The 27,495-nt window shown below is 46.9% G+C and overlaps 1 protein-coding gene across 2 annotated transcripts in view; it reads right to left on the bottom strand.

Moving 5' to 3' along the window:
- Positions 1-568: 568 nt before the first annotated feature.
- The window catches only part of LOC131318178 (uncharacterized), a 35,264-nt gene continuing 8,337 nt past the window's right edge, over positions 569-27,495 (bottom strand). For both annotated transcript variants that reach the window (XR_009197535.1, XM_058347996.1), the window contains one exon: positions 569-900. The gene's annotated coding sequence lies outside the window, so the exon portion shown is untranslated. The remainder of the gene's footprint in view (positions 901-27,495) is intronic.

Here is a 27,495-nt window from a genome sequence, read left to right as displayed (position 1 = left end):
TTCCAAAAACTTAAATTGTAAGAAAGACGGACACAACAATATATATCAAGCTATTTAACACAACTAGGTGAACAAGGTTCGAAATGAATTGATTGTTCCAATCGACTCTTCCAAATGAGGCATTTTGTTCGGCTTTAGATCGTCTAAGTATCACATCAAAAAGTTGCGAGTTGCAGTGTCAGCTGCGGTGACTGCCTGTAGCGAGTAGTCTGTCTGAAAGTTGGAATTGGTCACGGCAGAAACAGAGGGTACTGGACTGGAGGAGGGACTTGGTTCTGTCGTGGAGGGGTAGAGTCTAAAGATGAAGGGACCAACAGAGAGCTTAGAGATCTTGCATTTTTAACGATCCGATCTGTCCGTCTCGGTAATAGCAGTCCGGATTTCATCTTGGCGATGGACGGCTCAGTTCTACAAGAGCCGAGATAAAATCTAGACCACTGATTGTGAAGATGGGCCGCTTGGACCTCGCACTACACTCCTGTAATGCATCGAAAGTGGTCTGGCTTTGAAAGAGTTCTCATCGTCAAAAAATAAAAAACAAGCGCAAGAAGAAACAAAGAATCCAAACTAGGTAACGAACAGCAGTCCATAAAACATATACTTCAAGCTATTGTTTTATCAAAGTTTGTTTTACATTCCCTTCTCAATTTACATGGGAGCTGGCTAAGAACATGATGTCAAGGTGCTGGTGCTTTTGCAGCTTTTCTACCTCCCATCCCATGCAGCTTGCCAGCTTCTGCAGAAACCCTAATGGCTTTGGACGGCCATATATGCTGCGTAATTTTGCAAGTAATTGTGATGCAGCCGACTCTCTTGCTAAACGAGGAATCGAGTGCAATTCACTTCCTCCCGAGCACTCGAAATCTACCCCTTTTACGGTTATATTGGCACGGAATCCACCTAAAAGAAAACGTGGCTAAAATTAATTTCTATCTGCATAATATACCTGAACCAAAAGAAAAAGAAAAAGAAAAAAAAGGTACCTTGTAGTGCATTTCCCCACCAAATATGCAAAATGTTCAAACAGATAACTAACTACTCCCTCCGTCCCATTTTGTTTCGCCTGTTTCTTTTTTTGGATGTCCCAAAAAATTGTCTATATCTCACAATCTATAATATTTTATATATTCAATATGGATCTTGTTTGATAAATCTCAATTTATTTTATTGAACAAAGTTTTCAAAATCATAAAAAACATTATAGATTGTGAGATATAGACAATTTTTTGGAATGTTCCAAAAAGAATATAGGCGGAACAAAGTGGGACGGAGGGAGTATAAAAGAAGAGTCCAGATCCCCTGTCCGAGCCCAATCCGGACAGGGGCCTGTTCCACCCCTCGGAGCTGTTGATCTCGCAAATCAACGGCTAAGATGTGCCAAACTCTTTTTGCTCCAAAACGACGTCGTTTTGGCTCGATACATCTCAACTGTTGATTTGCGTGATCAACGGCTCCGAGGGGTGGGACAGGCCCTTGTCCGGATTGGACTCGGACAGGGGATCCTCGGTGGTAAAAGAACATGTAAACTATGACAAAGGTATCGGCAGTTGGAGAAAGCACACTTAAACAGATATTGCTTTCTAAAATAAAATTTTTACGCTAAAAATATCAAAAAAGTTCCAAAAGATTAAGAGAGTAAGGCTCCGTTTGTTTGGACGTAAAATATTTTTGCCAAAAATATTTTACGTCCAAACAAACGGAGCCTTACTCTCTTAATCTTTTCAAAAATATTTTACGTCCAAACAAACGGAGCCTTACTCTCTTAATCTTTTGGAAAAAAAATATTTTACGTAATTTCCATTGTTTGGTTGTTCAAATGCACGGAAAATAAACTTTTTTGGAAAATATTTTACACCTTTGGACGTAAGACAATTTACAGCCGAAAAATCGGTAAGTCAATTTCCTACGCTACGCACCCTTTGCACATTCGACCATCACCTCTATTGGGATTTGTCCCACATCGGTTAAATATCTCCTCCAAAACTAGTATATGAGCTTGGGCAGCCTCTCCACTTTTTGCCAATTGCTTTGGAGTTGGATGCTTTAACATGGTATCAGAGCTAGAGTTTCGGAGACTTTTCCCCTTTGTTTGTGCCATAGTTGCACTTTATTTCATTATGATTCGTGTGTTCTGAATCCTTTGTTGACCTCTCCACGTGCGAGTCAGGAGTCGCACATGCGGGGGAGTATTGGGATTTGTCCCACATCGGTTAAATATCACCTTCAAAACTAGTATATGAGCTTGGGCAACCTCTCCACTCTTTGCCAATTGGTTTGGAGTGGATGCTTTAACAACCTCTATTGAACAACTGCTCGACAAAGGGATTCTCTTATTCCCTCATGCCACGTCAATACACACATGGAAAAAGGTCCCCCCCCCCCCCCTCTCCCTCCCTCTCTCTCTCTCTCTCTCTCTCTACACATGCCACCTCAATAAACCCATGGAAAAAGGTCCCCCCCCCCCCCCCCCCTCGCCCCCTCTCTCTCCCTCTCTAACTAACTTCAAGACTCTCTCTCTACCCACTTGCATTCCTAGGCACACCATGGGCCCATGGCCTTCATCTCTCTCCTGGACTTCCTCCAAACATCAAGTACTTTCACTTTAATACTACTCCATGCAAATTAGATTAGTTATTATTTTGTATAATAGTAAAATTACAATTCAACCAAACACCCAAAAACAATTGTAAAACTTGTATTTTCATGTAAAATATTTTACATGAAAAATATTTTCAGCTGTAAAATATTTTACGTCTAACCAAACGGAGCCTAAGATTACAGATGAACGGAACAGGTAGGGGAATAAAAGATATCTACAATATCAAGCAACTTAATTAAGGACAACAAGTAGTAAAGTAGCAGTAAGTATTGTAGACACCCCGATCTGACTTCCCGATCGTTTTACTTTGTTCTTCGGTTTCTTGATTCCCCGATGATGAATCAGGTCGAAAACAGTCTCGAGAACTTGGAATGGCTTGAGTTTGGCATGTGAGGAACCCATTCTTAGCCCTTAAACCCTTGAATCAGAACCTGGACCTTGGTTTGAATGTCGCGCGACACACTAGGACCCTCGCGCGATGGTCCATTTGCCAGATGGTGGTCAAAGTCAAAGCTTTGACCATTGACCCTCGCGCGATGCTCTCACTTCATCGCGCGATGGTCAACACCTGTCATTTTCACCCAGATTGCGTGGTGGTCAGGGGGCTACAGGCTTATGTGACCCCGTTTTTTTGGCTGAACAGCGTTCTGGGGGGGCTCCCCTTGCACCACCTCACCCCCCATTCTCCCATCACCTTTGCCACCCACTCCTCCACCAAGCAATTGTAACCAGCATTGTTGGCTGGTTACAAGGCCTTGGCTAGCCACCAACTAACCCCTTTTTCTATAAATACCCCCCCCCCCCCCATGTTTCCTTGCAAAGGGTTACCAATCTCTCTCCAAGAAAGAAGAAGGCAAAACTCAAAGCACAAACATCTCACACCCCACTCACTCCTACATAATCACCCTCCAAATCTCACCATCTCATCATTCAAGCCATCTCCAAGACACTCAAGCAAAGGTATAATATCTTTCTGCTCACTGTTCGAACCCCTGAGGGGGGCTGGCAGGGTCAAGGCTGGTAATCGATACCAGTCCTGGCCCTAAAGCTAGCAGGGTTTCAAGAACTGTTACCTGGGAAACCCTCGCGTGATGGTCCCATATACTCGCGCGACAATTTTGTCTGCGTGAGATTGGACCACGTGGGGAAGGGACCCTGGTCTTTAAGTTTATTATTGTGTTTGTAGTCTTTTTAAAGTCTTTTAAGGAGCTTTAGCTCACTGCTTTGCTGTTTTGCATGTTGAAAATCATTGTTTAGCTTAGTTTATAACACCTCTTGGTTTGGAATGCTCTTGGGATGCTCCTGAACATATCTCAGAGCCCTAAGTATGCAAAGCAATTCCTGGAAGTCCAGTCTGAACAATCGCGCGCCTGTGTCACTCTGTCGCGCGATGGTTCTCTGTCTTCCAGGGACTGCCCTTGCATGAGCAGTTTGGCCTTGGCCTCTGTTTAGACACCCCCACTGTTTAGGGGTTGCGTTTTTATAATATTTCCATCTGTTTGTTGTAATATTATTTAATTTCAAGTACCTATAAACTGCTTGGTTTGCACCTGGGTGAGCACTGGTCCTTCCAGAGCCCAGAAGGGGGTGAAATTCAAACTATTGGTGAAGCGTCAATACTCGCGCGAGTATATGGTTATGTCGCGGTATGGTTTGCTTGCATGCGGATGAACTCACGCATGCAAGCTGGCTGTTCGTTTGTGCCAAAATCATACACAGCGCTGTCTTGATGTATGATCGACGTTTTGAACTCCATTCCATTTATTACTTGTCATCTCACTCATCCATGCTATCTATCACATCTTGCAAACTGTTACAGTTTTAATCCCTTAAACTGTTCCCCCGCCCTAAATGGCTAAAGAATTGATTAATCAAACAGAATCGCAAACAAACATTTTTCGCAAATGCCTAAGTAGAGATCGATCTCCGGATTGGGCGAGAGGGGTGCCATAAAACCCTTCCCCTCTCGTAACCTGGCTCCCGAACCCAGATATGGTTATGACGGACTGGTTCCTTAACTTTTTCAAATCAAACAGCACAGCAAGTGCTTCGAAATACGGTTCCTTGGGTGCCGAACCTTCAAACCCGAGTGGCGACTCTGTATTTTGCGAGCGCTTGCTTTCCCCACACGCGCTCCCTCGACCCGAGCCCCTTGCCTCGCGACTCGGAATCCGAAAATTCCGAAAAACGGGCATCGCATGCCCACAGTGGCGACTCTGCTGGGGATCGAACCAATATTTGTCTATGCTTAGATTTCAATACACTTGAAGAACGATCCCACAAAAGTTTGTCGAAACGGTGAGCTTCACGCTGCCAAAGGTTGGAGTGGTGATTTAACGGGACCTCGTGTCCGGCCAAATCAATCTGGAACTTTTCCGTTCGTTCTCTTATGTAGTTTCTTCTAAGCATTGACTAAATAAAGTGAGCCGAATTTGAAAAAAGGCATTTGCGAATTTGCGATTATATTTCATTAATCAATTTCTTTAGCATCTTCATTTGCATCGATGTGGCATAAGCCTCGTTGGATCGTTTTGGCAATCCGGCACGGTTTACCGGAGCTCGGGGACCCCGAATGACCAACAACCTTCGACGATGATGAGTCATTCTACCGTTCGACTGTTGCTCAGCGATTACGCGGGCAGCGGGAGGTATATCTTGGCTCTAGTCCGAGGAACCCGTTACAAGCCAAAACTAGCCTTTGCACGTACAAAGCACTAGAACTCTCCAAACTAGGACAGGTGCCTGCAGGGTAGGATCTACTTGCATCTAACCCCCATATACTGTCTACCTGTTATTGCTTTCCCTATCGCATGCACTGTACATACATACCGTTTTGCGTAGGGGCATGTTTAGGGTGGCTTCTAGGTTGTCTCTCTTTCGAGTCTGTCTTATGTTTATTAGGACGCTGCCAGGTCCGATGAAGAGTCATGCATCTTCGCGGTGCATGTTGTTAGATTTTCAAAAGTCCTAGGATCAACAAGACTTTGGGAAATCAAAACTTTCTAAGTCCTTGGCCATATCCCGATTGAAGTCTCAAACAGAAAACAAGGAACTACGAAGAGAATGCCGTGATGCTCACACCACCTTGGTTATCGTGCGCAGCACGTACACCGCTCAGGCTATGGCACTGTGTTGCCTACGCCGCCCCGGTTAAGGTATCACGTCATTCACCCCGAGTTATTCCAAGTTCAAAGTTGAAACTTCAAGAACGGAAAAGTCAGAGGCTTAGGCTATTTTTGACATCTCTTAGTATTATTCGATTCAAACGAGGATACGCTCTCAAAAAGAAATCGGAGGATTTTGGCAGTGTCCGAACATTATGAGACAGACTCGTCTGTAGTCTTAGAGTCTAAGGGCGACACTGACGACGATGGCTGCATTATCACTTTAAAGTCTTTTGCTTAGAGTAAGGTTGCTGCAGGGCCCTTATCGAACCTTTTCTTACAGCAAAGCAAAGCAGAATTCTAAACCATTGCGCCACCAAGGAAAGTATCGAGGCAGAAAGCCAAACCCACTTAGGAACGTCTGCATCAGAATTCCGTTCAAAGGCTAGTCAGGTTGCAAGCTCAGTCAGTCACAACGGAAGACTCTCCGTGTTCCCTTTTGGCCGCTTTACGATCAGGATCACCGTCAGTTCTCCAGGAAATTGAATCTCCGGCGTCACCAACCTCCCCGTCCTCGTCAAGTTCATCCGGGACCTCCATTATGGCAGATCATCCGCAACCACTAAGTCTCGAAACCATGCTCATGAACATCCAGAACAGCATCACCACCATGCAGCAAAGGGGTGCTCAGACTGATGCAAACCTCACTAGGCTCAATGATCTTATCAACACTCGTCTTCCGCCAGCTGCAGAAGTGGGAGGCGAGGTCGATGAGGACGACCATGCGGAACCAATCTTTGTTGAAGACCCTAACCATGCGGGGCGGATCATAATTCAGCCCAACCCGAGAGAGGCTCACCCGGAGGCAGGGAATCTGAATCTCGCTGTGGCAAGACCCGTTCTGGATCCTAACATGACTGCTCTCATGGCGAAGATCGTCAAGCTGGAGGAATCTGTGTCCAAGTCTGAAAAGATCAGTGCCGGGGGAATTGATTTAGATCGCCTTTGCTTGTATCCCAATGCTAAGCTCCCCGATAAGTTCAAAATGCCTGATCTCGCCAAGTTTGATGGGAGTGGCGACCCGAAGACTCATCTCTATGGCTACCATGCCGCCAACAAACTCTTGGCTGTTGAACCCGAGGCCATGTCCCAGCTGTTCCCTCAGACTCTCTCAGGACCCGCTTTTCACTGGTTTTTGTCGCTCGACATCGCTAAAAGGAGGACGTGGGAGGATATCGGTGCTGCGTTTATTTCGCAGTATAGTTACAACTCCCAGCTCAAGATGACAACCCGAGAGCTTGAGTCCACGAAAATGGAAGCTAAGGAATCCTTCGCGGATTTTGTCAAAAGATGGAGGACGAAGGCTGCTCAGATGACCGATCGCCCGAGTGAGAGAGATCAGCTCCGAATCATCTCTCGCAATCTTCAGCCTGATTATGCTAGGCATTTGGTTCTTGTCCAAGCCTCCTCGAACTTTGATACTTTCTTCGAATCTGGAATGGCCATCGAGGATGCGCTACAAAGCGGGATTCTGTCAAGAGGGGAGTCTTCTAACCCTTCGAAACCAAAGCCTCGGGTCTACTCAGGAAACACCAATGCGTTGTTTGGCAGTGGGACATCTTCCAACACAGCAACTAGCGGCAGTAATGCTTCCTCTTCCAATACAACCAATCGCGTCGCTAAGATTAACCAGGTGCAAACCCCACAAAATAACCGGCTCCGCGGTCAGTCCCGCAGTTTCTCCGCGTTTGAAGCTCCACTGTCATCTGTCATGGAGAAGTTAATCCAGTCAGGGCATCTGAAACCCCTTGACCCGACTCCTCTGCCTAAGAACCCTTCACCCAACTTCAAAGCTAACCTTTATTGTGCCTACCACCAAGGGGCTGGACATCTTACGGACTCCTGTTTCCGTATCCGACATGCGATCCAGGATCTCATAGATGAAGGAACTCTCCACGCTCCACCTCCACCGACCCAAAAACCAAACATCCTCTCCAACTCCCTGCCAAAGCACAATGCTGCTCCCCGCATCAACCAAATATCCATCAGCTCCACTTATATCAACCCTAGCTCCACTATATTCAACCCCACTGACCATATAACCTCAACAAACCAACCCAGGCCGGTCGTGCCCATCCCTTCTCAGCCCGAAGCCGAGATTTTCTACATCCATCTTGAAGAAGGACAGTCGTCCAAACCCGATGTGCCTCTCGCACGCCTGCAGAATGGAACGTTTGTGTTCAATGCCTCCATCAGCGACCTGTTTCATCAGTCCATTCCTTTCGTGCAGCTCAACTCTGCTTCTTCCTTGGACAGCCCGTATTTTGATGTGACGGATCCAAACTCCTCTCCGAATTTGATAAGCCGCTTTAGGTCTGCTGTCCCTTTTCTACCGGAACGACAGGTTGATATGCAAGCAGTAGGATGGGCTATCGCCGATAATGATGATTATGCAGCCCCCATAATCAATGAATGGACGGAGCTAGAGCTAGACGGTTTCCCCCAGAACCCCGAATATGTCCCATTTAACCATGCTTGGTATGACGCCTGGATGGCTAATTATGAGGCAGGCATGCTTGACCCTTTGGATGGATTCTCTTTGAACATGCTTTTTCAACAGCCTGAACCCGTTCTGCCTGAGGAGGAGTACTATTGGGATCCCGAGCCCGCGTGGCAGTTTCCATTAGAGTTCGACCTTAATCCTCTTCAAGGATATGCTCTGCCCAATCACGAGATTTAGTTCATAGAAGAGGGTCTCGTTCAGGAGGAAACTCGCGTCTTGGGGGAATGCTTTCTCCCTTCTACTCTTGACAGGCTGGTTGGCTCTGTAACTAACACTGAGTACGACCCTACATTCTACATCATTAGTGAGGAACTCTCGCGCCCCGCACCGCCTTATCCGACCGAGGAAGATCACAACATTATGGTTACGGACCTTGTTCCGCCAGCAGACCTCTGGGATGTTGATGATGTGGTTAATATCCAAGTTGGATCCGAGGTTTGGACTGTCAACCGCTCTCTTTCCGATGGGGGACTCTGGGACGTCCCATTCATTGCTAACACGGAGCCCATTGGGGAGGCTGTAGCTGTTAAGGAGCCAGATTTCTGGGAGTCGCTGCTGTGGAACGATTTAGCTCAAGACCTCGATCTAGGCATGGAAGCACCTGTAGCCCCACTGCCTTCTGACAAAGGAAAACGCAAATTGGGGGAGGTCCCTGCTGATCTTTGGGATGACCGTCAAGACCTTCAAGCGATACCCTCTTTAGAGAACGTTCTCAACGTTACGAGGAGTGGACGAATTTTTCAGCCTTCCAATCTTCAGGCTGGGAGCTCGTCCAATTCTTCTAACAAAAGGAGCGAACCTTCTGCATTCTCAAGGTCTGCACCGTTTGAGGCGCCTCCTAGCTCCCCGAATGATGACATGATTCAGAGGCACCTGGAGCGGATTCCTGCTGCTATATCACTCTGGGGGCTAATCTGTTCCTCCCGCAAACATCGTCAGAAGTTCTGCCACACTCTCTCTCGCCTTGAGATCCAACCGGATGTCACACCTGAAGCAATGATATCTATAATTCTCCCGCCTACTTCTAGGCACACCGTGGTCTGCACCGACAAGGATCTTCCGATCGAAGGGGTTGATCACAATCGCCCCTTGCACATCACTGTTAAGTGTAAAGGACTCTGGATTCCCACTGTTCTCATCGACAACGGATCGGCAATCAATGTTTGCCCGTTGAGAGTGGCTTACCGTTTGGGACTGGCTAAGAAAGACTTCGCACCTTCCAATCTGGCTGTTAAGGCATACGATAGCACTCGTCGCGTGGTCGAGGGCACGCTCGTGCTCAAACTTGACGCTGAGGGGTTTGAGATGGATGTTGAGTTCCATGTGGTCGACATCCCCGCCACCTTTAATCTTCTGCTGGGAAGGCCGTGGCTTCACCGATCTGACATCATGGCTGTACCGTCTACTCTTCACCAAAAGGTTATGTTGGGACTCCCTACTGGAACTTTGACTATCTGCGGGGACTCGGGCATTCGCCCGCTTAAGGAAGATGGCACGCCTGTTTTGGGGATTGCACACGGCGAGGAAGATGTTGATCTCGGGGGTTTCTCTTTTGACACTTCTGGGTCAATTTTGGCTATCAACGTGGATGGGGACTTCATCATAAGCTCTGTCGCCTTAGACATCATGAGGAGGATGTCCTATTTACCTGGTCTTGGTCTTGGGATTCACCAACAAGGGATCCCGGAGTTCCCTGCCTTTCCTTCCTGCGAGGGCCGCTTTGGTTTGGGGTACTCCTCCTCTGCCAAGGATGCCAAAAGAAGGAAATGCACGGGAAAACCTCGATCTCTTTATGGTGAACCTGACAGCTACTTTGTGCGCGAAGTGGGGAATGACGTCTACACCGGACAGCTTGAGCTTTTTATCGATTCAGTCACTGGGGATTTGCTGCCTGGGTTTGAGGTTTTCGCTGATGACACTCGGTCCTCCAGTGATGAAGAACCAGCAAGGACGGAATTCAAGAGGAAGCTCAGCCAGCCTAAACTGAAAACTGATTGGCTGATGTCTTTTGATCACGGGAGCTTGGAGCAGCTGTTTTATGAGTTCTCCCAGGTGGGTTTGGCCAAGGAAGCTGAAGAGGCCGAAGTGTTCATGCTCGGTTCCGACGATCTCAAGGATCCCCTCTCCCTCATCACAGAAGCAAAGGGTAGCCTTAAAAATTGCATTTTCAAACCGCGCCTTACTTGCATTGATGATGTATCAGAGTCTGACACTGAGTCTATTGAGTCGTCTGAATCTAAGTCTACCTCTGAGTCGGAGTTTGTGCCTCTTGGCCCTCCACGTCATGGCTTTTATTTTGAGTTTGATTCCCTTGTACTTGGCGACCCTGCAGGGTCTTATGAAATGAAGGAATCCTCTTCTGGCTACTTGAATGATCTTTATATAAACTGTGTCGACCCCGACGATGAGGGGATAGATTTCGATGGGGATATTCCCAAGGAAATCCGTGCCCTCATCGAGAGGGAAGACGAAAGGCATGCTCAGCCGAAGAAATAGTTTTAATAAACTTGAAAGACGAGAATGATCCCCGAATGGTTCAGGTGGGCTTCACTTTATCTCCAGAGGAACATCACGATTTCAAAGAGCTGCTCTCAGAATTCAGTGACATCTTCGCGTGGTCTCATCAAGACATGCCCGGCATCGACCCAGAAATAGTGGAGCATCGAATCCCCTTGCTACCAAATGCTAAACCTGTGAAGCAGAAGTTGAGGCAGATGAGGCCAGATTGGGTGCAGAGGATCAAGAAGGAGGTCACTAAGCAGATCGACGCCGGTTTTCTCATGGTTTCTCAATACCCTACATGGGTTGCCAACATTGTTCCAGTTCCTAAAAAGAATGGACAAATTCGAGTGTGCGTGGACTTTAGGGATTTGAACAAGGCAAGCCCCAAGGACGATTTTCCTCTGCCACATATCGATGTACTGGTGGACAATACGGCGGGCCATGCCCTGCTTTCATTCATGGATGGTTTCTCCGGATATAACCAGATTCTTATGGCGCCGGAAGACCGTGAGAAAACGACTTTCATCACCGAATGGGGGACTTATTGTTACTTGGTCATGCCGTTTGGTTTGAAAAATGCTGGTCCCACCTACCAGAGAGCCGCTACGACCATTCTGCACGACATGATGCACAAAGAGGTTGAGGTCTATGTAGACGACATGATTGCTAAGTCAAAAAACTCGGGAAGGGCATGTCCCTGTACTGAGGAAGTTTTTCGAGAGGCTCCGAAAGTTTCGCATGCGTCTCAATCCACAGAAATGCACCTTTGGGGTCACAGCAGGTAAGATGCTCGGTTTCATGATCACTTCGCGTGGGATTGAGGTCGATCCGTCCAAGATCAAAGCGGTGCTTGAAATGAAGCCACCAGAGACTGAAAAGGGAGTGCGAAGCTTTTTGGGGAAGGTTCAGTTCATCAGCAGATTCATCGCCAAGTTAACCTTAACTTGCGAGCCAATGTTTCGTCTACTCAAGAAGGACACCCCGTTCGTATGGTCGGACAGATGTCAGGCGGCCTTCATGTCCATTCAGAGCTATCTGCAAAACCCGCCTGTCTTGATGCCACCGGTGCCCGGGAAGCCCTTGATTCTATACTTATCTGTGAGTTCTACATCCATGGGATGCTTGCTAGCTCAAGAGGGTGACCAGGGAGTTGAGAAGGCCGTTTATTACTTAAGTAAGAAAATGGTTGGGTCTGAAGAGCGCTACACCGCCTTGGAAAAAACGTGCTGGGCTTTGATTTGGGCTTTCAAAAAGTTGAGACACTACATGCTGGCTTACCCAGTGAAGTTGATTTCTCGAATGGATCCACTCAAGTATCTATTTGAGAAACCGGCTCTCACTGGTAAGTTAGCACGCTGGTTGCTCCTCTTGGCAGAATTCGATCTCGAATACGTCACGAGAAAGTCGGTAAAGGGGCGAGCCATCGCTGAGTTTTTGGCTGATCACCCTGTTGATGGACCGGAAGATGCAGATTTCGTGTTCCCAGATGAGGAAGTGCTAACAGTTGTCGAAGACGTTTCGACTCTTTACTTCGATGGGGCGGCCAATCAGAAAGGATTTGGGATCGGGGTTTTGCTAGTCGCCCCCGATGGTTCTCATATTCCGCTTGCATTCAAGCTTAACTTCGATGTTACAAACAACCAAGCTGAATATGAGGCCTGTATCGTGGGTATGGAGGCTGCACTCACGCTCGGCGTAGAAAGACTCGAGGTCATCGGGGACTCTAATCTTGTTGTATCTCAGGCCAATGGGGACTGGAAAGTACGTGAAGAGGGGTTAAAACCTTATCATCAGGATTTGGAGGGGCTAATTCCTCGCTTTAACAAAGTGACTTTCACCCATGTCACTCGTTTGAAGAACCGGTTTGCCGATGCACTCGCAACTTTGGCTTCCATGGTCGAATTACCTTTGGGAGTCAAACTCCGCCCAGTCTTAATCGAACAGCGGGACCGCCCCGCTTATCAATACGTCAACGCCATCGATGATGTCGATGATGGCCTACCCTGGTACCATGACATATGGAATTTCGTCGAGAATGGCACGTATCCGGCTGAGGCCTCCAAGAAGGATCAGACTGCATTGCGAAGGATAGCCGCCCAGTACATTATTTATGGGGGAAAGTTATATAGGAGGTCTCATTGCGGAATGCACAAGCTCTGTTTCAACGGGGCCGAGGCCGTCAGAATCATGGAGGAGATCCACGAGGGGGTCTGTGGCCCTCACATGAGCGGCGTCATGCTGGCTAGGAAAATCTTGCGCCAGGGTTATTTCTGGTCTACCTTGGAATCTCAGTGTGTAGATTATGTGCGGCGATGTCACAAATGCCAAATTCATGCTAATCTAATACATGTTCCACCCTCTAACCTATTTGGCATGGCTTCGCCTTGGCCTTTCTCTGTATGGGGTATCGACGTCATCGGCATGGTTAGACCGTCTGCATCAAATGGTCATAGGTTTATCCTTGTGGCGATAGATTATTTTACCAAATGGGTGGAGGCCGAATCTTATAAAACCCTAACGGCGGTTCAAGTCGCTCACTTCATCAGGAAAAACATCATCTACCGATATGGGGTTCCGCAAGCGTTCGTATCAGACAACGGGAGTCATTTCAAAGGCAGGGTCCTGGAGCTCTTCGAAGAATTCAAGATCCAAGTCCATCACTCAACGATCTATCGTCCCCAAACAAATGGTGCAGTTGAAGCGGCCAACAAAAATGTCGAGACAATCATCAAGAAGTCTGCAGAGTCCGCCAGGGACTGGCACGAGCAACTGCCTTTAGCTCTTTGGGGTTATCGAACGTCGATTCAGACATCAACGGGGGCAACCCCCTATTCCTTGGTCTACGGGATGGAAGCAGTTCTCCCTATAGAGCTTGAGGTGCCATCTTTGAGGATCATGGTAGAATCGAAACTCTCGGAATCTGAATGGCTCAGTGGGAGATTTGTTGAACTCATGTTTTTCGATGAAAGGAGGCTTCGGGCCCTGTATCATGTTCAGGGGTATCAGCGGAGAATTGCCCGGGCGTTCAACAAAAAAGTGAAGTCTAGAGACTTGGTCGAAGGGGACATGGTTACAAAAGAGATTCGGGCACCAGTTTTTGACCCCCGTGGCAAGTTTCGACCCAAACGTTCCGGACCTTACATCATCAAGACCATCCTTTCTGGGGGAGCGGCTCAGCTCATTGATCTTGAAGGTAATGAATTCAGCTTTCTGGTTAACCTGGATCAACTCAAACGATACTATCCCTGAGAGAAGCTCATTGGGCCGAAAACCACAAGGTTGGGCGGTTCCAAGCAAAAATTAGAGCAAGCCTGCTAGACCGAAAACCTGAGAAGGCGGTCTAGGCAAAAATAAATAGGCATCAATCAAAGCTCGCTAGGCTGAAAACCCGAAGTGGCAGCACTAGGCAAAATTTAGAGCGTAAAAGGAGAGTTAAAATACTCGAGTGAACCTTAACCTGAACTACGTGCTAACCTGATTCTCTGAAAAGGGATACGTAGGCAATCTCTCTGTGAGATTCGGTCACAATCCATCAACTTGATCCACGGTTTCCCATTACCAGGGGTTGGCTCGATACTTGGTTGATACGGCGGTTCAACACTTGGATCAAAAGGGGAAAACTCTCGAACTTTCATTTTTATTCAAATTATAACTTCTATGACACAGGCTGAGCAGTCCTAAAAAGATTAAAGCATGAAAACAGAATAAAGTGCTCGAGGCCTTAACAGGCTCACGGTTTATTCTAGATCATCAAGGTCCGTCAGGAGTCAATTGTTGTTTTGCCTGCTTGCGATTTCCCTTCTTAGCCATGTTTGATATCGATGCGTAAGTTCCGTACTAAAGTCTGGGTCAGCTCCTCCGAGTTGCCGCAGGCCCCAGTCGTGCTCATACCCTCTCAGATTCTGGGCAGTGAAAGCGGGGACTTGGAAATCTTCAGTCCCAGCTCGGTGGAGTCCTTGGCTCATTCCTAGCTGACGAAGGATGCGTCCGGGGATGTAGAATGTGAAAGCGGTCAGCCCAGCTATCACTACTCTCTCGAATCCTGCAGAACTCAGGGCCATATCTGGAATGTTTAAAGCTTCATGCCGCCATGTGATCTCGTTCGGCAGCATTTCTCTCATAAATGTGCACCATTGATGCACAGTCATTTCCGGATAGATCATACCCCGCTGATGCATTCGACCGGGCAGATGACGCCAATTTGCTTCCGGTGCTGTGAGCAATCCCAATTTGTCAGATAATCAGAGCTGCATGAGTGGAAAAACAAGTGAGAAGTTACATAAAAGCTTGAGAGAAAAGACAAGTAAGAAGCTTCGATATAGCCTTAGCTGAGAGATGAGGTAAAAACAGAATGTGTGAAAGCCGAAAAAAGGTGAGCTGAGTGAGAACTAAGCCAACCTGCAGTAGTAGTGGACTACCGCCGAACACGTCTGTTTGGCCGGAAGAAACCAAATCCAAACCTATGAGTGTCTCTGCCAGAACCAGTGGCACCACATTTCTTCGGGTGCCCATTTGAGCGGCGATGCTCACCAGCATGGGGTTGACTTGGCCATTTGGAGATACCAGTAAATAAGCAGCCAACACGCCGATCGCCAGGGCAAATCGACGTCGAGCCTGCACGGCTATATTCTCTACGTCCCCTTCTGGCCCATACCACTCCATTAGGCGCATGATGTTGATTTGCCCTCCAGTTAGCAAACTTTCGGCCGCTCCTCTAGTAATATCGAGACTTGACTGTAACAGCTTTGGCATACTCTTCCTATAAGGCGGCACGACAATCACGCTCGAGGCAACTCCTTGGAGGTATGCTTGGAATTCCTCCACGGTTGGGCACAGCTCGTTAACCCCAAACCTGAACACGTGAACCTCTGGGTCCCAGAATTGTAGGGCTGCCCTCAGAAACTCAGGACGGACCCTCACATTGCGCAGGAAACGGAATGCGGCTAGCCCGTGAAACCGGAATGACAACCAATCTCCGGCAACAAAGGCCGTGAGCCAAGGGCTAATCAAGGCCGGAAGATTATTTGCCATTCTGCTTCCTCGTGAGACTTTCAAACTATGGGAGGAATGCCTTTCATTTGCAGAATATTGGCCTCTTTATAGGCAGAATGCATAGAGTGTCGTCCCTTCCCAGTACAAACATCCATGCCATGTGGCGTTTTCTTCTCCAAAGTGAGGGCATCTCTGCACTGCCCCCCCCCCCCTGAAGTACTCTGAGCAGTTAAAGGTTGATGACGAGGCTTGGACGTCCAAAAATCTGAGACGGTCAAAATAAGGTGGCCTGGCACAGCCCAACCATCGCGCGATGGTCTCAGTCCATCGCGCGAGTAAGAAATATCCACTCCATCGCGCGACATTCTCACTCCCTCGCGCGATGGTTCAGCCTACATTTTGACAGATTTCACCAGCTACTGTCCAATTTTGGTCGCGTCCTATTCCAAGGGTACTTTTGCAACTTTTGTGGTTCCGGCAAGTCAATGTGAGCATATGCAACCATATCCAAGCATCGGATTCGAGATATCACGTTTAACGAGGTTTTTGAACCCTCGGTGGCTCGTTTCAAGGCCAAATGTGTGTTTCGGAAGGTCGAAACTCGTTCCGGAGGGGCGTGTCCTTTTCTCTCAGGCCGTACAGGTCATGGTGATCTATTGTGACTATACGGAGGTGTCGGTTTCAGTCCGGGACATAATAGAGTCATGTCTTCCCATCTCGTGTCTCTTTTGTGTCCTTCGTAAGGATTTTGGGCAATTTTGCGTTTCGGGAGGTGTTTCTCGAATCCGTCGGCTTTCGTAGGCCATTTTGTATATACATGACCTCACGAAAGTGTTCTTTTTACCCAAGTTAAAATATTCTGGGTCTTGGCTTTTGAATGTCCTATATTTCGTATCCTCGTATCCTGATCGTATCCCGGGGTGCATTTCTGTTTTTCCACCGAGTCAATTATGTATGTGCGTATGTGTGCGTTTGTAAGCAGTCTCGGTACATTATCAATGCAAGCATGGTATTAGTGGCGAGCGTTTATTTATTCTAAGTTCATTGCAAGAGTAAAATGAACTGAAAATGCAAATTTTATAGCTAATCCATATCTATCCATGTCAAAGTAAAGAAGACTACTGTGCGTATGGCGCTTCGACCGCTCAAAGTTATCATGTCAGTGCGGGCACACTCGCCCATCAAATCAAAAAGGCGCACAGGCCCCAAAAACATGTATCAAGTATCAACTAAGGCACTTCGGCCTTCCATCTATCTACGCGGGCACGCAAGCCCAAAAGCAAAAATCAAAGATGTGGAAAGACAAATGAGGCTTCTTAGTAGCCCTCAGTCCTCCCCGAACCAGTCGCCATCTCCGTCATCGTCGTCGTCGTCTCTCTCTCTAGAATCCTGTCTAAAACCAGGATCATCGGCTGAGTCGTCCGAACCGCTGCTGTCAGGCGCCTCCTCATCCTCCTCTTCTTCTTCTCCCTCCTCTTCCTCTTCCTCCTCAGAATCCTCGGGCAGGATCAGCCGCTTCTTGCGGACCGGCTCGTCTTGCGAGGGCCTTTGGCGCATCTTCAATTGATACCTCTCCTCTGCGCGCGCCACGGCCTCTCGGGCCGCCTCTTCGCTCGCGGCGGGTGGCTGTACGCCCCGTGTCTGTGGTCTAGTAGTAGGTGGAGGAGCAGGAGTCCTGCTTGCTAGCTTCTTCTGTGGAGGCTCTCTCGCACTCTTCCTCCTAGGAGCCGCCCGTCCCTGTGTCTGCATTGTAAAATGTTGCACATTGAGTATATTTTCTATGTATTGTATGTTTGCAGGCAGGTACAATCAATTTCAAAGTTGACGGCAATTAAAGTACACTATGTATCGAGCAAAGCATGCATATGTCAAGTATCGAATGCAGGAATGTATCGTTTCTCTAAAGGATATACCTGAGATCTCTGAGCTGCCGGTGGTGGGTATCGCAAATCCAAAGGCAGGCCACTTGCCGCCTGCCTTATCACGTTCTCCAGTGCAAGCATACGCCGAACGGCCTTGTTCGCCCACTCATTGGGCACCTGCAAGAATAGTTTTAATATGAGCAATGGAGCAATGTTTCAAGATTTTTATGGAAGTACAATAATGAAGGATACAATGCCTTACAGGCACAGTGACAGGCGCTGGCTCAACTCTGGCAGGAATTAGGTGTAGCTCGGCCGGATTGCCCTGAGAATCCACCACAGCTATACGCCATGTCAACTCTGGTGGCCCACCTCTCACAGGTCCACTCGGACCCCGCCTCGCACGACTTTCACCACTGCTCTGCCTCGCAGTGACGGCTCTCTTCTCCTCAGCAGCTCCGCGGGCCTGACTCCGGACCTCCCTGAACTCTCGTACTCTCAATGGCCCCGCCAAACGCTCCCTCTGGTAGGCTGCATAGTCCATGCCGGGACGCAGGTAGCGTGTCAAGTCGGTGTCAGGCCGCGTGAAGATCTCTAGCTCGGCCAACGTGTACTCCCCTGTGTGTGAGGCCCGTGGTGGAAGCGGTCCGGGCACCTGGAACCCTGCATGGCCCAGTGATTGGCGTGTCACTCGGTCACCCAAGTACCACTGCCAACCAAAAGCCGACTCCAGCAGCACTCTGCTCGCCGTCACGGCCCTGCTCCTGGCCAAGTACTCAGGCTCTGACTCTGCCACTTTCCAAGGATCCCACTCTACCTGCGCAAGCAAGCAATGCAAACGTCGGTCAGCGACAGCATTAAAGCAATAAAAGGGACGCATATTTATATTTGATGAAGTCGTGTCATACCTGTGAGGGTCGGAGCTCGTCTAGGTATGCCCTGAAGCCGTTCAGGTCGCCTCGCCCTCTTTTCTCTCCTATATTCTTCTTGCTCCAGATATGAGCACGTGGGAGGATCCCCAAGTCCAGGCTCTTTGTCACTGGACGGCACATGTTCAGAACTTCATAGGCCCAGAGCTGCACAATTATCAAGGTTCAAATCATTAGTACAATGCAGGAATATATTTGAGCAGTTTGTGTATTCAAACAGATAAGTACATAATGGAAAATGTGCTTTACTCAATTATGATCATACCTCCCAAATCCGCCAGTAGCCAGCAGTGCTCATCTCAGTCCTCGACGAGTCCCCCATGAAACCATAAGCCGCACCAAGCGCAGCTCCTCCCCAGTCGAAGCGTGAGGCCGTCCTCAGATCCCTCAGTGCAGGTAAGTACGATAGGTGGACCTTGCTGCGCCTGTTCGGATACAGGGTGGCACCAAAAAGGTACAACAGGTACGCCCGGGCCATCTGCTCCGCCTCTTGCTCAGTCGCCACCTCCTTTGCAAGGTATCTCGTGAACTGGCCATATCTCGCCATCCCTTCCTCAACCTTGGGTACCTCTCCCAAGAACCACTCCAAGGCCGCTTCGTCCTCCTGAATGCCCGAGTCAAACGGGATAGGGTCGCCTCCAACCCTCAAACCAGTAATCGCCGCGAAGTCAATAGGCGTCACTGTCATCTCCCCGAGCGGTAGGTGGAAAGTGTTGGTGGTATCTCTCCATCTCTCTGCAAGCGCAACCAAGACCGCGTGGTCATTCCTGGCCCGAGTCAGGGTATGTATGAACTCCCCAAAACCTGCCATGTCCACCAACTGCCTCACCCCCTCCGGCAAACCCTGGTACAACGCCAAAGAACTACAGGCGCCCTCGAAACCCCGGATGTCCCTCTGTCTCGCTCTCTCCTGCATTAGACACGGAAACAAGCAACAGGAGATATATCAGCATGTGAGGCTTTCATTCTCAAGTTCTAGGTAATCAATACAACTTGGCAGTAGATGGTTGGTTCAAGTTATTATGTCTCATGCATGGCATTCAACGTGAAACTATAGTGTCACTATTCGTATCTACTTCAAAGGATCATCTTATGTTTGTCGATCCGTAAGCAGCATGCATTGTATTAAAATGGCAATCACAAAAGTAAATAAGGGATTATCAGAAATTTACCTCAGCCCAGCTGCTCGAAATGTGGGTATCGGGGTCTCTCAGAACAAGCTCGGAGTCGTACTCCGCTTGCCGTGGCCTGTATGCCGCAAAACCTGACGGTACAAACAGGTGTGGAACTGGTGGCCTGTATCCCACTGCTGAAAATGGGGCGCGAGTCAAGCCCTCCGCCTCTGACATTGCTGTCACTCTGGGTCCCTGCCCCCTCGCTCCAACCCGCTCCTCGGCCTCCGCGTCCCTCAAAACCTCCTCCTCAGCGGCCCTCGCCCTCTCGGCCCTCGCCGTAGCCTCTGAAGTGGCTATCTCCCGCTCTCGCTCCTCTCGAGCCTCCAACACGGCAGCCCCAATCATGGGATCCTCTTCCAGAAGCCGGGCTAATCTATCGTCGCTCAGGAACTCCGCAAGATCCTGTCTCGTGATCGGCCTGTGGCCCGATGACGTGGCCCCCGGCCGAAACAGTACCTCCTCCTCCGGAACCTCTGCGGTGCCCTCCTCCTCGGCCGCCACACCCTTGCCTTTTGCCGGATCCCTTAACGGAGTCTCACTTGGCCCGGCGCCGTCATCTTCGGCGCCTCCACTGCCTACACCCTCGGGAGTGCCACCAACTACTACCGAGCCACTTACGACCTCGCTCGGGTCCAGTTGCACGACTCCAGCAGTCACGGCCCCGACCTCCACTGTCGCGCGACGGTCTGACTGCGTCGCGCGACGATCTTCTTCGCCAACCACCTCCTGCTCGTGGCCCTGAACGCCATCGCCGCCGCCCGTGGCCATTGCGCCAGTATCCGTGGCCTCCTCTAACTGCTGTTGTTCTCTTGTACCAACCTCCATAGGTTCATCCTCTCGACGACCAACTGCCTCTCCTCCACCACCACCATTGCCGTGTTCCGCCATGGGTGAGTGTTTGTACGTGGGTTCCTTTCGATTTTCGCGAAGAAATCAAAGGGTTAGAGTTAGGGTTTGGAGAGTTTGAGAGGAGTTGAGAGTTTTCGAAGTTTTGAAACCGTTGAATATCAGTTTCTGTAGCGTCCCCGTCGATGGTATGGAAGAAAGCAGGTCCGGTCCGGGCCGGGTCTGGGCTTTTGACAGACCAAGGCCTGAACAGATAACCCTCGCGCGACGGAGTGGCTATGTCGCGCGATGGTTTGGTTGGGCCTCCAGGCCCAGTGCAGCTTCTAGACAGGCCCAATCATGCTTATCCACCCTTAAGAGCCCGTAGGTTCTCACTTTGGCTCTGCAACGATTTTGAGGGTTATCGCGAGTCAATGTCTTTTTAAACCCAAAGCACATTTATATCCCCGGAAGTGGTCCGCCCGCACCAAAATCAGTGACGATCCATCCGTCCAATTCTAGATCAGCGACGATCCATCCGTCCGATTATCAATCAGCGACGATCCATCCGTCCAATTTCAGATCAGCGACGATCCATCCGTCCAATTTCAAATCAACGACGATCCATCCGTCCGATTATCAATCAGCGACGATCCATCCGTCCAAATTCAAATCAACGACGATCCATCCGTCCGATTTCAAATCAACGACGATCCATCCGTCCGATTTCAGATCAGCGACGATCCATCCGTCCAAATTCAAATCAACGACGATCCATCCGTCCGATTATCAATCAGCGACGATCCATCCGTCCAATTTCAGATCAGCGACGATCCATCCGTCCGATTATCAATCAGCGACGATCCATCCGTCCAAATTCAAATCAGCGACGATCCATCCATCCGATTATCAATCAACGACGATCTATCCGTCCAAATTCGGATCAGCAATCGATCTGCTCACCGATCTGTTGGCGCACGGTATTTGTATATACTTGCTAGCACTTTTCTTTTAAATCGGCTTTTGGGTGGATTGGATGGGTGTCTAGAAATCTTTGACGTTACCCGTACCAGCCAATGGTGCTCCGCGCGCCGTCAAAGAGGGACTACTGTAGACACCCCGATCTGACTTCCCGATCGTTTTACTTTGTTCTTCGGTTTCTTGATTCCCCGATGATGAATCAGGTCGAAAACAGTCTCGAGAACTTGGAATGGCTTGAGTTTGGCATGTGAGGAACCCATTCTTAGCCCTTAAACCCTTGAATCAGAACCTGGACCTTGGTTTGAATGTCGCGCGACACACTAGGACCCTCGCGCGATGGTCCATTTGCCAGGTGGTGGTCAAAGTCAAAGCTTTGACCATTGACCCTCGCGGGGTTGGCTAGACCCTCGCGCGATGCTCTCACTTCATCGCGCGATGGTCAACACCTGTCATTTTCACCCAGATTGCGTGGTGGTCAGGGGGCTACAGGCCTATGTGACCCCGTTTTCTTGGCTGAACAGCGTTCTGGGGGGGCTCCCCTTGCACCACCTCACCCCCCATTCTCCCATCACCTTTGCCACCCACTCCTCCACCAAGCAATTGTAACCAGCATTGTTGGCTGGTTACAAGGCCTTGGCTAGCCACCAACTAACCCCTTTTTCTATAAATCCCCCCCCCCCCCCCCCCCCCCCCATGTTTCCTTGCAAAGGGTTACCAATCTCTCTCCAAGAAAGAAGAAGGCAAAACTCAAAGCACAAACATCTCACACCCCACTCACTCCTACATAATCACCCTCCAAATCTCACCATCTCATCATTCAAGCCATCTCCAAGACACTCAAGCAAAGGTATAATATCTTTCTGCTCACTGTTCGAACCCCTGAGGGGGGCTGGCAGGGTCAAGGCTGGTAATCGATACCAGTCCTGGCCCTAAAGCTAGCAGGGTTTCAAGAACTATTACCTGGGAAACCCTCGCGCGATGGTCCCATATACTCGCGCGACAATTCTGTCTGCGTGAGATTGGACCACGTGGGGAAGGGACCCTGGTCTTTAAGTTTATTATTGTGTTTGTAGTCTTTTTAAAGTCTTTTAAGGAGCTTTAGCTCACTGCTTTGCTGTTTTGCATGTTGAAAATCATTGTTTAGCTTAGTTTATAACACCTCTTGGTTTGGAATGCTCTTGGGATGCTCCTGAACATATCTCAGAGCCCTAAGTATGCAAAGCAATTCCTGGAAGTCCAGTCTGAACAATCGCGCGCCTGTGTCACTCTGTCGCGCGATGGTTCTCTGTCTTCCAGGGACTGCCCTTGCATGAGCAGTTTGGCCTTGGCCTCTGTTTAGACACCCCCACTGTTTAGGGGTTGCGTTTTTATAATATTTCCATCTGTTTGTTGTAATATTATTTAATTTCAAGTACCTATAAACTGCTTGGTTTGCACCTGGGTGAGCACTGGTCCTTCCAGAGCCTAGAAGGGGGTGAAATTCAAACTATTGGTGAAGCGTCAATACTCGCGCGAGTATATGGTTATGTCGCGCGATGGTTTGCTTGCATGCGGATGAACTCACGCATGCAAGCTGGCTGTTCGTTTGTGCCAAAATCATACACAGCGCTGTCTTGATGTATGATCGACGTTTTGAACTCCATTCCATTTATTACTTGTCATCTCACTCATCCATGCTATCTATCACATCTTGCAAACTGTTACAGTTTTAATCCCTTAAACTGTTCCCCCGCCCTAAATGGCTAAAGAATTGATTAATCAAACAGAATCGCAAACAAACATTTTTCGCAAATGCCTAAGTAGAGACCGATCTCTGGATTGGGTGAGAGGGGTGCCATAAAACCCTTCCCCTCTCGTAACCTGGCTCCCGAACCCAGATATGGTTATGACGGACTGGTTCCTTAACTTTTTCAAATCAAACAGCGCAGCAAGTGCTTTGAAATGCGGTTCCTTGGGTGCCGAACCTTCAAACCCGAGTGGCGACTTTGTATTTTGCGAGCGCTTGCTTTCCCCGCACGCGCTCCCTCGACCCGGGCCCCTTGCCTCGCGACTCGGAATCCGGAAATTCCGAAAAACGGGCATCGCATGCCCACAAGTATCTGAATGCGTGACAAGGCATGCAGATGATCCCGTAAAATAAAAATGATAATCGCTGAAGAGGTTTATATTGGCAATAAGAAAACCTTCCGCCATCCCTTTCCAAAAGAACCACATGTGTTAACAAGCATGTGTTAACAAAGAGTAATGTGTAGAATACTGCTCTAAGAAATACTCTTTCCGTCTCATTTTTATTATTCATTTTTAAATTACGTGCCATTTTTGAATTTCTTATATCTTTCAATCTACTAGTGGAATTACATGTGCATTGCACGTGATAATTTTTCTATTATTTTTCTTTCAAAGCATTTTTTATGTAGACATGCTATATCTTTTGTTACTTCAGTGTTCACTTTTGTAACTCTTGAAGAAATAGTAATGAAATTGATGAGGAACCCGGTGAGGGTAACTCCTTGATAATGTGTATTTAAAAAGTTTGAGCATTCTACATTCGGACCCATGTTTGAGTGTTCGATCCTCCAAATGCTCTACAAGTTCCATCCATTGGAAAATGGACTTGCTTTCCCTGTTGATTAGATCATATGAATCCGAGACCTTTAAATTTCTAATTCAATCAAGGAAGAATTGTTACGGGAAGCTGGAATTAAAGTTGAATAGAAAATTAGAGACCAATCCTATTTTTTAGGTTTGGTTTGATCCCAACCCTGATTTTTTTTCCCGAAGCTGGATGGTTCAGTTATGTTACTTATTGACTTTTTTGCCCGCCAAGATCAACTCCATGAACAGACGTAAAAGCTGAAAATGCCCTCTCCCTTCTCTCTCTCTCCCTAAACTACTGCCACGACATCTCGACACACCAAACACCTCTCTCTCCCTCCACCGATGGATCAGTGCCGACCGCCGCCGCCGTCGCCGCCGCCGCCGCTGTCGCCTTCTCCGACGAAAATTCATGTTCTTACCGCCGTTGTGTTGTTGCTGCCGTCGGTATCTCCACGATCTTCCCTCGTTCTGGTCGTCTCCCATTGAGATCCAAGTTTTCACATAGCTCCAGATGTTATGATCGAACAGGTTAAATCCCTTGGGGATTTCATAGAATATTAGGTGGACTCCATCTGCTTTAAAAGGTACATGAAAGAAACTCAGAATACTCTATTTTGCATAGAATTCACGAGGAGACAGAGGCCCACAGACTTTCTTCAAAATCAACATTTCAGTTTAAAATTTTTGTTTGTTTGTATGTGTAGAGATTGATTCCGTGTGCGAGAGTGTGATCTCCCTTGTTTGATCAAATATTGGGCACTTGAGAAAAAAATAAGCTGTGATATGGATGGATTTTGATTTTGATTGCTTTTTTTTTTTAAATTTTCATTCGTGTGTGTATTTTTTACGAAAACTGTGTATTTTTCTATAAGAACTCTGTGTTGTTTATGAGAACTGCGTATTTTTCTATGAGAACTGTATATTCTCCATGAGAACTGTCTATTAAAATCGTGTATTTTCTACGAGAACTATATATTTTTTATGAGAACTGTGTATTTTAATTAGTCTATGGTAAGACTGTGTGAACTGTGTATTTTTTCAGTTCACATAGTCTAGTTCTCATAAGTAGTTTACAAAACTAGTTCTCTATGAGAATAGTCAATTCTCATAGAACTGACTATGAGACTTGCAGTTAAAAATTCAATTCTAAATCAATTTATTTCCTATGTGAATTACTACCTCTGTCCCTTTTTAAGTGTCTTGCTTCGTAATTTCAACTTATTAAAAAGACATCATCATTATACCTTTCACATCAACTTTTTCCTCCACTTTCCCTACTTACCCATCATCATTACACTTTTACTCACTTACTTTTTAAAAAGAAATCTACTTTTAGGGATAAAATAGATAATACACCAACTTTTACCCACTAACTTTACAAAATACACACTTATTAAGAGACAGCCCAAAATGAAATACTGGACTCTAAAAAATGGACGGAGAGAGTATTATTTTTTTACTCTGATTACCTTTTTAAGACATGGCGGTGAGAACATTTATAAATATATATGATTTTGATTACCTTTACGTTTTTATTCAATTTCTGTTCGTGTGTTTATTTTCTATGAAAATTATGTATTTTTCTATGAGAACTGTGTGTTGTTCATGAGAACAATTTATGAGAACTATTTTTTTTATGAGAACTGTGTATTGTCCATAAAAACCATCTATAAGAACTGTGTAATTTTTATGAGAATTATACATTTTTATAAGAACTGTTTATTTTAGTGTGTGGTAAAACTATGTGAACTGTGTATTTTTCAGTTCACATAGTCCAGTACTCATAACCAGTTCACAAATCTAGTTTTCTATGAGAATAGTCACTTCTCATACCCAATTCTTATAGAACTGATTATGAAAATTGGTAGCTCTCATAAAACTAATTATGAGAATTGGCAGTCCTCATAGCTCAGTTCACATAGCCAGCAGTTCTCATAGAATCGACTATGAGACTTGGCAGTTCTCATAACCAGTTCACATAGCTAAGGGTATTTTTGTCCGAAATAATATGATTCAGGAATTTATTCTAAAAATATGGCTCTCATAACCTCAGTTCTCATAGCCATAGTTCAGGGGTATTTTTGTCCAAAATATTATGTTAACTCGGGTTGTGTGAATTGGTGGGGATATTTTTGTCCAAAATATTATGTTAACTGGCTATGAGAATTGACAGTTCTCATAATCAATTCACATAGTCAAGGGTATTTTTGTCCGAAATGATATGGGTCAGGAGTTGATTTTAAAAATATAAATTTTACTGAAAATGAACATGTACACAAAAAGTGAAAAAGAATGGGCAAAATAGTAAAAATGTATGAAAAATCAAGAAAAAGGATTGAAATAAAGAAGGAATATTTTTGTCAGGACTAAATTAAGTCCGAACCTATTTCTTGAGACTGGCCTCTAAATTCCCCAAAATTGAAACTACTTGGACCCTATGAAGATGCCCCCACGGTGAGACCTAAGCACACAACTTTAAAGTGTCTCCTACACTCAATCAAACCTGAGGGCTGAGGGAGATGAAAGTAGACCAGGCCAAGGTTGGCTGTTCAAACTTTCAGCCAACTGAGAAAAGAGCAAGTTGGCAGTACTTGGCACGAAGTTCATATGCAACAAGTTGCGATTGGAGCAAGTTTCAGGCGCTCAGTGAAGGTTGGATGGTATAGTTAGGAAAGGATTAAAGGGCCAAGGTTAATTTTAAGGTGTACAGAGATTAAATAAATGTATATTTCTATGTTCTATAGAACAATTCCCCCTTGAGTTGTTTTTATTCCGTTCAGAAAACTTTGGCCTTTGATTTTTTTTTTTTTTTTAATCAGGCCTTTGATGAGTCATAGAAAATGATAAGAAGTCAAAATGGAAATACTAAGCAAACTGTGAGCAATTGGTTAAAAAAAAAAACCTTTCCCGTCCCTCATCTTTTGGGTCATTATATTTTATGCTTTGCCTAAAAGTAACCAGTTTAGGTATTACACAATTCTTATTTCTGCAATTTAAAGAACCAATTTCCACAATTCTTGCGATTTAGCATTTCAAGAGCCAGCTTCTGATCAGGGAAAAAGCAAAGTTGGAACCAATTTTAGCAATTCAAATGTAGTTTTAGCAAATTGAGAATCAATTTCATCAATCAGAATAATAGTTTCTGCATTTCAAATGCCAGATTCAGTAGTTCTTACAATTAGAACCCTATTTCCTCAGTTCAAAAAACCTATATTATCATACAACAGTTGGAAAGCAGTTCCAGCATTTTGAAATGGACACAAGGATCCAAATGGCACATAAACACTACCATCCTAATGGACCCCTCAATTACTTTAAATCATTTCTTAAAAAAAAAAAAAAAAAGGGACAAAGACCCTTCTAAC

This window comes from Rhododendron vialii, chromosome 2a (assembly GCF_030253575.1).
Source record: "Rhododendron vialii isolate Sample 1 chromosome 2a, ASM3025357v1".
NCBI classification, from domain to species: domain Eukaryota; kingdom Viridiplantae; phylum Streptophyta; class Magnoliopsida; order Ericales; family Ericaceae; genus Rhododendron; species Rhododendron vialii.
The sequence above is the reverse complement of the archived record's forward strand: the minus strand, read 5'-3'. Positions and strand labels throughout refer to the sequence as shown.